The sequence below is a fragment of the Oryctolagus cuniculus genome, chromosome 3 (assembly GCF_051225735.1).
Source record: "Oryctolagus cuniculus isolate XC-2025 breed Fujian yellow rabbit chromosome 3, ASM5122573v1, whole genome shotgun sequence".
Classification (NCBI taxonomy): Eukaryota; Metazoa; Chordata; class Mammalia; order Lagomorpha; family Leporidae; genus Oryctolagus; species Oryctolagus cuniculus.
The window spans coordinates 143637167-143653627 of record NC_142869.1 but is presented as its reverse complement, the minus strand read 5'-3'; the positions used below and the strand labels follow the sequence as shown (position 1 = coordinate 143653627).

At 40.6% G+C, this 16461-nt stretch overlaps 1 protein-coding gene across 13 annotated transcripts in view; it reads left to right on the top strand.

The window, feature by feature from the left end:
• MAGI2 (membrane associated guanylate kinase, WW and PDZ domain containing 2) overlaps positions 1-16461 on the top strand; it is a 1587879-nt gene that overhangs the window by 157015 nt on the left and 1414403 nt on the right. The gene's annotated exons all lie outside the window — the stretch shown is intronic.

Below are 16461 nucleotides of genomic sequence, written 5' to 3'. Positions count from 1 at the left end.
TTACAAATAAAGGAATTAATTTGATTAAGATTCATAGTGACTCTTTTCATTTAAGAAATAAGGAAACTGATGCACAGGGCATTTAAGAAGCTTGTTCAAGGTCAATCAGTCAATAATTAGCTAAGCAGACCCTTGGCTCTAGAGATTGTAGCTGCAGAGTCAGCACAACTCTATATTCTGAATCACTAAAGGAAGACTAAATACTGGAGGCTTCATTCTGATTGATGAGTAACTTATGGTAAATATATTTATGTTATTGATGGAAAATGTAGATTGACTTGAAGTTTACAATTTTCCTCGCAAAAATATACTAGATATGGTCAGATTAATAGTCAACTGATTATAAAGGAAGCTTTGTAATTTTAGAATATATATAATTATTATTAATAGCTAAGGACAATAAGACACTTTCTGGCATCCAAACATGAGTGATGTTTCCAAAGAAATGATTCAGATTCAAGAGGAAAGGAGGGAGGTACTCATAAAAAGGATATAACAGAGATCAAAAGAGGTTAGATTATAAAGGACACACTGGGGAGACTTAACACAATAAAAAGAAAATTTTAGTTAATAAAAAACATAAAAGGTGTAAATTATAAGTGGCTACAGTGCTTGAAGACAGTGGTGATCTAGACAGAAAATGAATACACTTGCCTTGGTTTTTTTAAAGAATTATTTGAAAGGCAGAGTTACAGAGAGAGGTAGAGGCAGAGGCAGAGGCGGTAGAGGTGGTGGTGGTAGAGACAGTGGTAGAGTGAGAGGCAGAGGTAGAGATCTTCCAACTGCCGGTTCAATCCCCAAATGGCTGCAATGACCAGAGTTTGGCCAGGCTGAAGTCAGGAATCAGAAGCTTCTTCCAGATCTTCCATGGGTGCAGGGGCCCATACTCTGCTGCTTTCCCATGTGCATACAGGGAGCAAGATAGGAAGTGGAGCAGCCAGGATTCAAACCACCGCCCATATGGGATGCCAGCACCACAGGCTGGAGTTTTAACCTGCTGCAGCATAGTGCCGGCCCCACACTTGCCTTGTTAAACAAGTTTGGTCCTCTAGGTCCACAGCAATCACCATTTAAGGAATTGAAAGAACCAGCAGATTTATTTAAGAAATATTTGCTAATATATTGAGAAGGATCTTGTGCTAAGTACTTTAATTTATTAGACTTAAGCTTTATGACTGCTCTTTAAGGATATGCTCTATTGATGTTGCTATTTACAGACAAGGAAACTGAGTCTTGAGAAACTAAATATCTGGTGTCCATTGAAATAGCCATAAATTGCTGAGGGTTCACATGTACATATATTCCAACTAAAATCCCATGTGGTTTCAAACATTAAAATCAGTGTCCAAAACATTTTTTTAAATATAATTGGTCTCAGAGCTTGACTTTAGTTCTCACCAAAATACTAAATCTTTATTAAGCAGTTACACAAGTTAGAAAATACCAAAAAGAATAAGTCCAAATACTTTACGATGGATTGATAGGCAGGTAGTAAAGGTGATGCTATAGATGTACTACTATCTGTGAACTTTAGAAGGTCATGTGGTGTCTTTATTTTAAATATTGGGAAAGGAGTACTAAATAAGGATACAACTAAATTTCATCTAAAATAAATTGATTAATAGATTGGTAGAAATTGAGGGGAAGTGGACAGTAGTGAGACAGGATGAGGGTCATCATGACAAAACAGACCTGTTTGTGAGCCTGCACTTAAGTCAACATTTTTTTTCAAATGAATTATTTGAACGGGGAATACGATCAGCAGAGTTTCCATGTTTATATCAGTCACTTCATGCAGTTAGGATTCTGAAGGAATAATGAATGGCTTATACAAACACTAGAGATTTGAAAGTGATGAATATGAAATCCAAAATTGTGGGGAGCAATTCGGACTATACTGTTACTGGAATTAAGATTTATTCTATGCATCTGCTCTCCCACAATATGGCGCTGGGAGAGAAGTAAACAGCTTCTACCCAGCTGCCTCTCACCAACTTGACAAGCTGCAGGAGCTGCTCCTGACTGGAGGAGAGCGGCGTGCTCGGCGTGTGGGCAGCCGAGTTGGGATTGGTGGAGAGGACTATATAGGAGGAGAGAGACGGCATGGTGGTGTGGGTTGGTTGGAGAGTGCATTGGAGAGTTCGCGGGGAAGTTCGTTACTTCGTTCTTTCTCATTTCTCTCTACTCATTCTTGCTTTGGGAGTTTGCTGTTTACTTATTCTTACTTTACTATAGAAAGGACTTGTAAAAAAAGGGAACAACAAGCGCCCGGTCCGGTGCGGCTCCTCCGCGTGCGGAGGAGCAGCAAGTGGTGCCGTGACTCGGATATGAAGCCTAGGCAGGGCTTAGTGTCGTTCCTCCACGAAGAGGGGGAGCGACATAATGGTGCCGTGACTCGGATAGGAAACCTAGCTCGGATTAGGAAACCTAGGACGGATAGCAAACTTAAGAGGGAAGAAACGGGAAGAAGTGGGAAATTACCGGAGAGAGAGACTAGCAAACAGCCTAGGGAAAAGCCGGACGAAAAGGGTGCCGGAAGAAGCTATTGAAAGCCTAGGCATAGACTCGGATACGGACTACGGGGGGAAGCTGGGAGAAATCTCTAAGGTCGAAAGCGAAAGTGAAAGCTAGAACAAACAGACTCGGACGCGGACTGTGGGGAGAGGCCAGGAGAAATGAGGGAGGAATATCGTTGGAGGAAAGCTTGGGGAAACATACCGGGTAGAGAAAACTGTTAGGGAAATTGAAGCCGCGGGGGGCAGGCCGAGGCGGAAACGAAAGCCACTTTGGGGTTCTCAGGTTAGCCCGGGAATAGGGGGCGAAAAGTTGAAACCAGAAGCTGAGACGTAAGCCAGATTGGGATCCGTCTGATTAGCCCGGGGAGCAAAGGACGGGAAGCCAAACCGTGGGGCGGAGACGTACGCTGGGTTGAATTCGCCAGGCTAGCCCGGAGAACTTGGATTGAATGCTAGTGGCGGACACGTGAGCTACGCTGTGTTACTCGCGGAAGCCGCCGCGTGCAGAGAGCACGGGGCGTGAATAGATAGGGAACGGGGCTGGCGTAGGCCGTGGTGCGGACGCGAAGGGCGTGGAGACCGCGGAGCGCGAAGCCAAGCCGCGCAAAGCCGGGAAGCCGCGCAGATGAGGCGCGGGCTGAAGCGGCTCAGAGCCGGCGAGGCGCGGAGAAGCAGCCTCGGGGCGGAGCCCGCTGGCGGGGCGAGGCGCCGGGAAGCTGCGCGGAGCCGTGAAGCTGCCGGCAGGGCGAGGCGCCGGGAAGCCGCGGGGATAAGAGAAAACAGAAGTTTAGAAATGGAATGAGAGCGGGAAGCTGCGGGGATAAGAGAAACAGAAGTTTGGAAGTGGAGTGAGAGAAATGGGAATGTTGGCAGATAGAAGTAAAATGGGAGAGATAGGAATGCCCGGAGATAGAGAAATAGAGAAAAATAAGGCCTCCCCTCAACATGCCAATTAGAAGGCTTGGATTCGGTCTGCCTAATCAAGTGAGGCGATGAGCACCTGCGGGCAGCTAGCAGCTTATGAGCCGCAGGTCACCGAAGACAGGCACGAACCAACACTAATAAGTCTCCCCCACAATAAGGCAATGAGAAGGCTTGGATTCGGTTTGCCTGATAGGTCTTGTAAGTCCCCTGCAGGCAGAGCAGAGCATGCGCTGCGGGGCACCGAACACAGGCACGCATCAGCGCCTAAAAACCTCCTCACAACATGGCGAAGAGAGGACCCGGATTCGGTTTGCCTGATAGGACTTGTAAGAGCCTGTGGCAACTCTAGCAAGTAGAGCAGAGTGTGTGCCGCGGGACACCGAAGACAGGCGCGTATCAACGCTAAAAAATAAAAAGAAAGGGGGATCTGTGGGGAGCAATCCGGACTAGACTGAGTTACTGGAATTAAGACTTATTCTGTGCATCTGCTCTCCCACAATATGGCGCTGGGAGAGGAGAAAACAGCTTCTACGCAGCTGCCTCCAGTTCAACCAATAAACTGTAGGACCTACTCCTGATTGGAGGAGAGCAGCGTACTCGGCGTGTGGGCAGCCAAGTTGGGATTGGCAGAAGAGGACTATAAGGGAGGAGAGAGACGGCATGCACCAGGAACATCTATGGGGAACATCTAAGGGAACCCGTGCAGCCCCCGAAAGAGCCGGCCGGCGGTGTGCCGCTCCCCTGCGGAAGTGGGGAATGCGGCCAGGGCGAACTGCCCTTCCACGGAGGTGGAAGGGATAGTAGCCAACCCGGGAAGAACCAGCAGCAAACCCGGGGAGGGCCGAGCAGACGAAAGAACAGCGCAGGGTCCTGTGTTGCTCCTCCACGAAGAGGGGGAGCGACACAAAATTATGTGCAAAAGTAACTGTTAAAATATGAGAGGTCAAATAGAACTGATTAAGAGTTGATATTTAGGCCGTCGCCACGACTCACTAGGCTAATCCTCCACCTGCGGCGCCGGCGGCATCCCGGATTCTAGTCCTGGTTGGGGCACCAGATTCTGTCCCAGTTGCTCCTCTTCCAGTCCAGCTCTCTGCTGTGGCACGAGAGTGCAGTGGAGGATGGCCCAGGTCCTTGGGCCCTGCACCCACATGGGAGACCAGGAGGAAGCACTTGGCTCTGGGCTTCGGGTCGGCGCAGCACGCCGGCCGCAGTGTGCTGGCCATAGCGACCACTTGGGGAGTGAACCAACAGAAAAAGGAAGACCTTTCTCTCTGTCTCTCTCTGTCTCTCTCTCTTTCTCTACCTGTCAAAAAAAAAAAAAAAAAAAGAGTTGATATTTAATAAAATGTGCAGAATTGGCTGGCGCCGTGGCTCACTAAGCTAATCCTCCACCTGCGGCGCCAGCACTCCGGGTTCTAGCCCCGGTCGGGGCGCCGGATTCTGTCCCGGTTGCTCCTCTTCCAGGCCAGCTCTCTGCCGTGACCCGGGAGTGCAGTGGAGGATGGCCCAAGTGCTTGGGCCCTGCACCCCATGGGAGACCAGGAAAAGCACCTGGCTCCTGGCTTCGGATCAGCGCGGTGTGCCAGCAGCCATTGGAGGGTGAACCAACGGCAAAAGGAAGACCTTTCTTTCTGTCTCTCTCTCTCATTGTCCACTCTGCCTGTCAAAAATAAATAAATAAATAAATAATAAGTTTGATTTAATAAAATGTGCAGAATTGTAGTTGAATACAAGCACAATTAAATGAGCAGTGTGGCTTATGTCCCTCTAAAAATGTGAATTTATTGTGCTACTAAACAGGTGTTATTCGAAAGAAAGGAACCAGTATTTCCAGTGTGCTATATACTAATTAAACACGATCCCAAATCGGGTGATTGTTCATGGCTCTACATTTAAGAGAATCATGAGGAATCTGGAATTTATAGTTTGGATTATTATAATTGTCTACATACTTCCAGAGTTCAGAACACCATGGCATGAAAATCAGAATGCTAGATTGCAACTCCATCTCAGGAAGACCTTGCTAATGAGAATTGACTCTGCCTCCTGAAATGTGGTACACTTTCAATCACTGGTACTGGTTGTGAGAGACTTGGTTTTGCATTAATTGGCCCTTGTAGATCTGATTGTGCACCCGATCCTTCATTGGGAATGGTAAATAGTGTACATTGTGTACGTGAGGACTGAGAGACACTGTATGTTAAGGGCTTAGTGCAACATTTGGCACATATAAAGTACTCAAAATGGTACCTGTACTTATTACTAAATGGACAGTTTCCAAAGAAAACCCTATAGAAAAGGGTGCTTTTATCAAACAGAAGTGGAACAAGACAGTTCTAAGTTGAATTCCGAATTGTGTTCCATTACTCACGCTTTATGAGGCCAATAATTATCCTCCTGTTTTCTTAAGCATACTTACATCATAGTTATGAATACTTTCATGCAAATCTTTTGGCCTTTCTTTCCATTAATAGGCTCTCAATATACTAATCTGTATGTAAGAGTCAGTGTGTAGGAAGCAATCTATTTAAAGTAAGTTAATACACATAGTTTCCATGTAACTATATATCCCCAAATGCCTATTTTAGGTATATGTAATATGTGTGAGGTCAGTTATTTTCATTTCAGCTCAAATTGCTAAATATTGCTGGTATCTGGGACTGTCAATTTTTTTCTGAATAATACATCAAATACATAAAATGCAGATGGATACAAAATTATCTGTACAGTTGATAAAGCTTTGCGCTAATAATTGTGAATACCTAAGTAACTTTAGCTGGATTGCAAAGTCTTTAAATATAGATCTCAATTTGCTTTGTCAAAGGCTGATAAAAGAAGGTGCAGTAATTTTTTAAAAGATTTATTATTTTTATTTTATTATTTGAGAGGCAGAGTTCCAGGCAGAAACAGGGAAAGAAAGGAGAGAGGTTTTCTGTCTGTTAGTTCACTCCCCAAATGGCCGGAATGGCTGGAGCTGGGCTGATCTGAAGCCAAAAGCCAGGAGTTTCCACCAGGTCTCCTATGTGGATGCAGGGGCCCAAGCACTTGGGCTGTATTCCACTGCTTGGCATATCTGTTAAAGCTCACCTATCAGGATAGTGTCTCATTAGCTTTTGTTATTTTTGTAATGAATCCAAAATTTAACAGCCCTAGGTCTTTGCATAAATTTGATATTTTAAAAAAGAGAATCATTGGGGCCGGCGCTGTGGCGCAGCGGGTTGAAGACCTGGCCTGAAGCGCTGGCATCCATATGGACACCAGTTCTAGTCCCGGCTGCTCCTCTTCTGATCCAGCTCTCTGCTATGGCCTGGGAGAGCAGTAGAGGATGGCCCAAGTGCTTGGGCCCCTGCACCCACATTGGGGACCTGGAGGAAGCTCCTGGCTCCTGGCTTTGGATTGGCGCAGCTCTGGCCATTCCGGCCAACTGGGGAGTGGACCAGCGGATGGAAGATGTCTCTCTCTCTCTATCTCTCTCTCTCTCTCTCTCTGCCTCAACTCTCTCTGTGTAACTCTGACTTTAAATAAATAAATCTTAAAAAAAAAAAAAAGAGAGAATCATCTCTCTGTAGAATGATTGGATGGGAATTTAAAACTATTAAATACTGAGAAATTATGTCTTGGTTTACAGTTTGATGCATTGCTATTAACTAAGGTGTAAAATGCCTTTCAACGTATAAAAGCTATTAATATTTAATGTGGTGCTCTTCTATTTAACAGTCTTCACAATAATGTGCAAAGAGTAAAAATAATGCTTTGTATTTATGTACACATGTCTCCATGGAGCCCAGAATCTTCGGTTGACGGGATCTAAAAATGGCTTTGTCAGGGAGAACAGGAAACTAATATCATAATTATTTTGTAGGTATTGAAACTGACACTTAGACTATGAGCAGCTACTAATGGGGACATTAAGCAGTCAAAATGATATGGATGGCTTCCTCCAGCTGTCTTCATGATCAATAGTGACCATACTAAGTAATCATAGAATTCTCACTTTATTTTTGGCTTAGAAAGACAAACTGAATGACAAAACAGCATTTTGAGGACTCAGTATTACACTAATTATTAGAATTCTCTGGCAATATTTTGTATTACTTCCCTTTGCTTTGGCAATATGTGAATAATATAAACATATCATTTATTTTATTTCTTCGCTCTCTCACAAAGAGTCATGTACCAAATTATTATAATTTTAAGTATTTTCCAAGGAAAGGAAACCAATAATTAAGTGAAATACTATACTGTTTTATCTTTAAAAATCTGTTTTATAGTGTGAAAAAGCAAGCATTGTAATGCTACTGTATTGTGAGTTGGGATTTTTTTAAGTTCTATCTTTGGAGTGAGACTCACTGATTTGTACAGTGATGAAATTGTAGCTCCAAACTGTTCATTTCTTTCCTTTACCTTCTTTGTCAGTCAGAGATTCTAGATAATGGATAAAACCAGTGAAAGAGAGAGAGAGAGAGAATGGAAAATTTCCCCAATTTATATCAGTGGTCTTGAACCCTTATCACCATAATCATCTTGAGGGATTTTTTAAAGTACAGATTGCTAGGCCCCAACCTATAGTCTGATTCAGTAGATTTGGAATAGGGCTCAAAATTTATATTTGTACAAGTTCCCAGATGATGTGAAAGATGCTGTTCCATGGAACACTGATTTTGGAAAACCAGTGACATAGAGAATGGGACTTCTACTTTTATTCTTTACAAAGGCATAATTATGACCTGATTTTTTAAAAAATTAATGTCAACCAAGCTATAGATTGTGGAAGATGGGGGGGGTGCAGGGAAGGAGAGAGGGGAAAGAAGGAAATTAAACTCTTTCTATTCAAGCAGAGAAATTCCAATCCTGGCTGTAAGTTAGCAGCAATTGTAAGGTCACTCTCAGATGAGACTTGTGTTTGCATTCCATTTCAATATTCATTCAATAAATATTTATTTATTTTTTGGAGCACTTATCATGCAATAGGCTTGCACACAACAAAGAGAAAAGAATGGTTCTTGCATTCTGTAGAGCTAAATTTGCACTTGATACTACTTTATTTAAATATACTCAGTATGCCTTCAATTTTATTGCATTTTTGAACCTGCCGTGAGTTCCACATATATGAGTATAATTATTTACCTCTTACTTATCTCAACACATAATTAGGAGTTATAAATATTTTCCCATTGGCACTGTCTCTGCGTCAGGGTCTAAAGAGATGATGAAAACAGCTCTGAGTGTTGATAGATTTAATACTGGGTCACTCACTCATAGGTCTTTGGACTGGAAAGCTTAACATGACAGAAAAGATAAGTGTAACATAGGTATTTCAGTGAATGGAATCATGAAAACTGAAACTATGTGAAACCTATAAAAAAGACTGTTCAAACTCATTTTAAATTGCATCTCTTTGGTCATTAATGTAGAAGATCTATCTTAATAATCATGTTACCAAATACAAGTATTTTCTTAAAATAGTAGTAACTGGCAATGGCAAAATGGTATTAACATAGCATCCTTCATATACTAACAATGAGAATTATAGTCTAATACAATTTGACAATGTACACTAAGAGCTTTCAAAACATGCTTAGAATTTTTGAACCAATGTTTCCATATGATCAACTTATAGAAACTGAAATAGAAATATGTAGAATGGTTACACACTGACTTTTGTCATAATGTTGGTTTAAATACCAAAGTATTAAAAATGTAGCTCAATTGTCATAAATAATGTCCATTTATACATTTTTGTACATTTAATAATTTACAAAATAATTATATAAGTGAATTCATGGTACAAGTTTGAAAAAATACAAAATTCATAGGTCATTTCTCAATTCCTAAACCTAAGTAGACAGAGGAAAAATGCTTCAAAAGAAATACACCACATATTGAAAGTGGCTATTTCTGTATTTTGTTAGTTCTTTCTCTTTGCACCTGACAGTGTTTTCCAAATTCCATCTAAAGAGAATATCGTTTTATTATATGACAAAAAATGAGTGTGTGTATGTTTTTGGGAGAGATCAGGGAGCATATTCGTAGGTGCCATGTATGGACACTTCAGGATCTGGGGCTCAGGTGCAACTCACTGAGATGTCTTTGCAGCATTATGTAACCATAACCATGCCCTTATGCTGTTTTACTTTCATACACTTGTCAGTGTTCCCAGATAGATCAAAACTTTGTCTTTAAGGACAATGTTCCCTTTATTAGGTAAAAAGAAAAGAACAGAAGCCTAAGTAAAACCTGTGTGTCCTGATTGTTCACTGAGTTCTGAGCAGCCTTGGTGCCTCCCCTCACAAGCACACTAGTTTCCTGTCTGTAGGCATTCCTCACAAAGAAAGGCTGTGGGGAAATATTTCTAAGAGGAGCTGACATGCTACCATACTCCTGTCTACAGCTAACTCCTCACAATGCTTTTATGGTGCTACTTCATGGTAACACTATCGAACTATTAATCTTCACTACTATCTTGTGAAATGGGTACTCTTATTTTTTCCACTTGAGAGACAGCAAAATGAGGCTTGAAGGTGGCCAGTAATTTGTCCCACAACTGGGAGGAGGTGAATCCAGGAAGCAAATCTACTGGCTCCAAAGCCTGTGTTGCTTCATAATAGCATGCCAAATAATCTATCTTTCATAGTGTTACTTCAAACATCAGAAAATGTGAAAAGGAAAGACCTTCAATGTATGATTGTGCTTGAGAGTGAAAAAATGTTCTTTTTACTCTGGTCACAAGCATGGCTCCTAGGTGTAAATCCAGTGAACTCTGGGAATTAATACCATACATTTCATTTTCACCAAGCCTAACCTAGAACTTGGGATATGAGGGAGTTTCTATGCTGATTTTGAGCATCTGTCACAGCAGCTGTGTCCCCAGCTGCTCCATTTCATTATTGCATTACAGAGGCAGGGGAGTTTGTTTTTAAAAGTGGTCCTTAACTTTTTAGTAATTAAAGGAAAACAGGATGCATAATATCTGAAAAAGTTAGCTTTGAGTGATTAATATTTTTAGTTGATGATTTCCAAGGCATGTTATCACTACAATATAATTCATGGTTAGGGGAGTATATCTTCTTTGGTCTTAAAAATATTTTTTCTTGCCTCATGAGATAACAAATAGCAATTAATGAACCTTCAACATAAGGTTCATATGCTCATTTTTTCAACCTTGAGTGTGGGAAGCCTAGAAAAAATCTATTAATAAAATATAATATATAATATAATCTATTAATATATTATATATAAATATAATATAACCTATTAATAAAATTTAAGCTAAGCTGAAGTTCTGTAGTCATTTATTTTCCAGTCTTTCTCTAGGAGACTGGCTTTATGATTATAAGAACAATGGTTACTATGATTTGAAAACTCTAGAGCTTACCATGCAAGCTCATTTGAAAAAAATCTAGCAATAATACCTTATTAATTTAAGATCCATATTCCTTTGTTCCTTTGGTCTGTATACTTTGTTCACTGCCTTTGAAGAAAGGCACAGATTGGTTCCATATTGACAAGTAAATATTCTGGATGCATTGAGAAACCCAGAATTTAAGAACTGCTTTCCAAATGTGTGTGAATGTTTCTTGTGCTTGAACATTTGGAGTTACATTTCCTATGCCTAGTTTATTTGGAGGTGATTTCACAATTGGAGAGAATAGCAGTTTGGGAAGATTGTCAGATGCTCAATAGGAGTTAAAGTGCAGAACTCCCTTAATCCCAGTGCTCAGTGTTGCTAAGATGTCATGTTTTGGAGTTTTCACATTAATTATAATAGTGGTATTGGTGGTAGTACTAGACAGCTAATCTTTTTTTCTCAAACATAGACTTCATCTACTTTTTAAAATAGTACCTTCTGGGACAAGCATTTGGCCTAGAGTTAAGACATCCGTGTCCCACACTGGCATACCTGGACTTGCTTGGGTTCCAACTCCAACAACCTGAACACAGATCATAGGAGGCATCAGTTATTACTCAAGTGATTGGGTCCCTGGCATCCATGTGAGAAGCCCAGATAGAGTTCCAGGCTCCCAGCTTCAGGCTCAGCCCAGCCATAGCTGAAGCAATAATTTTCAAGAGTAAACCAGTGGATGGGAGCTCTTTCTCTTTATGTCTCTGTCTCACTCATTGTCTCCCTGCCTCTAAATAAAAACTTATTAATAATGCCTTCCTATGAACTGTGCCTTTCTTGTGAATGTATGTTCAGAGAATCTTTATTTTATACACACACCAGCCATGCACATAAATACACAAAAAATCAACTACCTGTTCCAAAATTGACTTTGTCTATGAGTCCTTCCTTACCTATTCAAGGCAGAATCAATAATTCTTTCATCTTTCATTTGTTTTCCCATAGTGTTGGGTGCATCCCACTGCTGTAGCACTTTTCACATTGTATTTCATGAAGCTCTGTGCATTTTCTTTCTCTCCCAGAATGTGGACCACTAGAAAGCAACAGCCAAGGTTTGCTTATCATCGATCCCTTGTGTTTAGGACACAGACTGACACATTTTTTGGATTTATAGTAAGTGTCTGTTGTTACTTTTGATTTTGGAAATACTAAGGAAAATTTCCTAGGAATGGCATCCATCAAAACTTCTTTCTCAACACCTTATACAGAAATTTTAAGAACTTGGGTCTGGTACTGTAGCTCAGTGGGTTAAAGCTCCAGCCTGCAGCGCTGGCATCCCATATGTACTCCAGTTCGAGTCCCCGGCTGCTCCACTTCAGTGGAGGATGGCCCAAGTCCTTGGACCCCTGAACCCAAATGGGAGACCCAGAAGAAGCTCTTAGCTCCTGACTTCAGCCTGGCCTAGGCCGGGTCTTTGCAGTCCTTTGGGGGAGTGAACCAGTGGATGGGAGACTTTCTCTCTCTCTCTCTCTCCCTGCCTTTCAAATAAATAAATCTTTAAAAAGAAAAAAAAAAAGAACTCTTGAGAAGGGTATTCTAGACATGAGCAGGAGCAAAGGCAAGATCATAAAACATACCTTGTGTATTTGGGGGATGGTATGACAATAGGAGGAGAGGGTTTGGGTCTGGCAGATAGTGATATGCATGGGTCTGTGTTATGGAAACATCGAGGATGATGGGGTGGATGGCATCCTACTGGAGGTTACTGGAAGTAGAGCAAATGGTAAGCAACTGCAATTCCTGAGGAATTACCATGACACATCTGTGTTTTTTCATCAAGAAGAGGAAATAAGAATAGCTATTTGTTTTGTTCTTTTCCCCCAGCTGAGAGATCAATCTGTCCTCTCAGATAGAGGGAGTATTTAATGACTTATGATGGAAATTGTGCATTAATTTGCGAAGAGTTGAAGATTACAACTTCTCCTATTTAATAAGTGTTATCTAGAGTGGTGTTTCTTTTGTTTGCTTCCTTGTATCCTGAAAATGCATTGTGTTGTAGCCTGGAGAGCTAATAGACTTGTGATCTGAAAATATAAAGGTTTTCAATGACTAAAAAAAAATAAGAAACACTGCTTTTGAAAGTTGACTTCCTGAAAAGTATATATATGTGAGTACTTCAAAAAGTTCATGGAATGTGGAATTAAAAGGTTAATTTAGGGACCAAACTTGTAGTGAAGCAGATTAAGCTGCAGCCTGTGACACCAGCAACCCATTTCAAAGCATCAGTTTGAGTCCTGGCTGCTCTGATTACAATCCAGCTGCCTGCTAATGTCCTTGGGAAAGTAGAAGATGATCCAAGTACATGGGCCCTGTCACTGACATGGGCCCTGTCACTGACCAGGATGGAGTATAAAGGCCGTGGTTTTGGCCTATCCCAGCCCCAGCCATTGTGGCCAGTTGTGGAATGAACCAGTTGATGAAAGATCTCTTTCTCCTATCTCCCCTATCTCTGGTACTCTTCCTTTCACATAAATCTGTTTAATAAAAGATAAATTTATTTTGTTGCAAAAAATTGAAATCAATTTATACAAGAGGTCTTTAAAAATTCATGAAAATGCATATTACAAAAAAAGTATATATGGATTAAATATACATATATATGTATAATTATGCATGTATATGTATAATTATGCATGGCTTCTTATATGTGTGCATAAATATATGTGGATGTATATATAGTCCATGTAAGACCTAAATTTTAATGCATGCTTAATACATGCTAGACATAGATATTAAGATTGTTACATGTGTGGTCTCGTTTAACATTATGAAGTTGATACTATTATCCTAATTTTAGACATGAAATAAATTAAAAATGCTTTATTAGGATTTTCCCTAACTCACATGAGGAAGCAGTGTAGACGAATTTAATCCCACAATATCTGACTAAAGACTGTGTCTAACCAGAGATATTTTGACTCTGGCTTCAATGGAGCATCAGTGGGAGGTTAGATAACTGACAGTGTTGATCAGACTCCTCTTTACTGAAGGAAAGCTTTGGTGGACCCCAGGTAGCCTCTAGCAGTCCAGGGATACATGACTTTCATAAACCTTCATATTGTCATCACTCACTACTGCTCAACTGAGACTGTACCAAGAGGCTTCTGAGTTCCCTCGATTACGTTGGCTCCACCTCCAAACCCTTTTTCATACTATAGACTAAGTTGAGTTTTCTAGAACACACATCTTTTCATCAGTTTCCTGCTTAAATCCTTCAGTGGCTTCTCATATCTTTCTGAATGTTTTAAACTGAATGTTTCTGAATGTTTTAATGTGGTTCATAAATGCCTTTATGGACTCTACTTATCACTCTGTTTTCCTTCCACTCTCATGTACCACGACAACTTTCCACAGCTCCATGTTCATTCATATTCGGCTTCACACCTGCTGCCTGCTGTAACAACAATTTGTACACCCCCACCTCCTTCATCATGCTTCATATATTGGAACACATTCTGTAGGAAGTTGCCCTAAAGTTAGGTTAACTTCAGTTAGTTAGGTTAACTAATGTATTTCTGCTAGTTGTCCTTGCAGCGTTCTTGACTTCCCTCTCATAGAGCATCATGTAATCACAATGACTTTTTTTTTACTTCCTACTTTAAATGATGACGGAATCATTTCTTCAACATGTATGGAAAATGAAACAATGTTACTCATTCTTTTGTTTTCAATTCTTAATACAGTAAGACCTCAACATTTTTGTTATGTGAATCAATTAAGGAAGACATCATTTAAATATTAATTGGTAACTCTGAAACATGATTTTAAGTGTTCAAGAAGCATAAATTCAGCAGGCACCGCAGTTCAATAGGCTAATCCTCCGCCTGCAGCACCAGCACCCCGGATTCTAGTCCAGGTCGGGGCGCCAGTTCTGTCCTGGTTGCTCCTCTTCCAGTCCAGCTCTCTGCTGTGTCCCAGGAGTACAGTGGAGGATGGCCCAAGTCCTTGGGCCCTGCACCCGCATGCGAGACCAGGAGAAGCACCTGGCTCCTGGCTTCAGATCAGCGCTGCACGCCAGCCGCAGCACACAGACCGCAGTGGCCATTGGGGGGTGAACCAACGGAAAAGGAAGACTTTCTCTCTGTCTCTCTCTCTCCCTGTCCACTCTGCCTGTCAAAAAAAAAAAAAAAAGTGGTATAAATTCATTCAATCCACATAGAATTATTTTCTTTTGCTACTGTTATTGTGCCCAATGTGATGAGACAGATGCTTCCCAGGGAGTTTGGGGAGCCTGTTCAAGGTCTCTTAATGGCAATGCTAGCAACTGATCCCAGACTGTCTTGCTTGAGATTCTTGATTACTACTTCTGCCTTTCTGTGAAAATTTAGGGTCAACAGATTGGTATTTTTAGGTAATACTTGGAACCTCAGGGTACTCAGAAAAGAGGAAGCATAGGAACCAGTTTAGTTCCCATCTCTACCACTGATAATTGTCTTTTCTGTGATCTCTGTGAGTTAGCTTAAGATTAGGCAGCATTTAAAAACTGTGGAGGTCCTTGTTCTGGAAATGACAAGGATGTGAACCAACTGCACTGTGAAGAAGGTAAAATGTTGAGAGGCAATTACCAAGTGACTGTGAGCTAAGATAGGCAATCTAAGCCCCACCTGAAGACTTCTTCATGTTCTTCTCTCCACTGTTTTAGAAGTGCTTAATTTCATCCCAATATTCTCTGATGGAGAAGTTGGATTCAGGTCGACCAATTAAATAACCACCTTAAAAACACCTAGGGGATTGAAATGAGTCTCTATTATCATATTTAATATGGCACACTATTTCCAATAATATTAACTTGCACAAGAAATGCAGATCATTGCCTAGTCCATTGGCTAGCACATAGTGGGCAGTCTGCAAATATTAGCTCTTTAGTTCACTACGACTGATTTTATTTTTCCTGTGAGTTCTCAATGACATTACCTTTTCCCCATCTCTAACAACTCATCAAAAAAAAAAAAAAAAAAAAGGAAAACTAATAAGCATTCTAGCTAATTTGGTACATGTTATTATTATAATCACCATGGTACCCAGTCTCTTTACTGAAAGCAAACAAATTTATAGGAAGAAAAGTGTATCCTTTGCTCTCTCATTTGAAGTGATGAAAGCATTGCCTTTTTGTCCTATGTTGTCTTTTGTCAGTAGACTTGGTTTTCCAGTGTCTTCACTAGAAATATTAATTGTGGCCGTATATACTTTGAGGGAATCAGCAAGTTTTATTAAATATTAGACAAGCCCATCTTTCACTTTTGAGAAATACCAACACATGACTATATCTAAAGATTGAATGTTAGATGATGTTAAGACATAAAAAAATTAATAAATTCACATGTTACATTTCTTATTATAATTTTCTTTTAATGACAAATGCCCTAGTGGCCAAGCACTGAAATTAAGTTCTTGCTAGGGAATGAAAGATAAGTGAAATTGAAATGTATTTTTTATGTAAATCCATTTTCACTTATTAATAGTACTAAGTGTTTAAATTAATGTAGAACAGCTCACTTATTGCAAATAAATGCAAAGTTCTAGTAATGCAAATGTAAAAGGGACCACAGTACTGCATATTGTTATCCAAATTATGTCCATCTAATGATCAAGTTGCAGTAATGACACTCAGAAAAT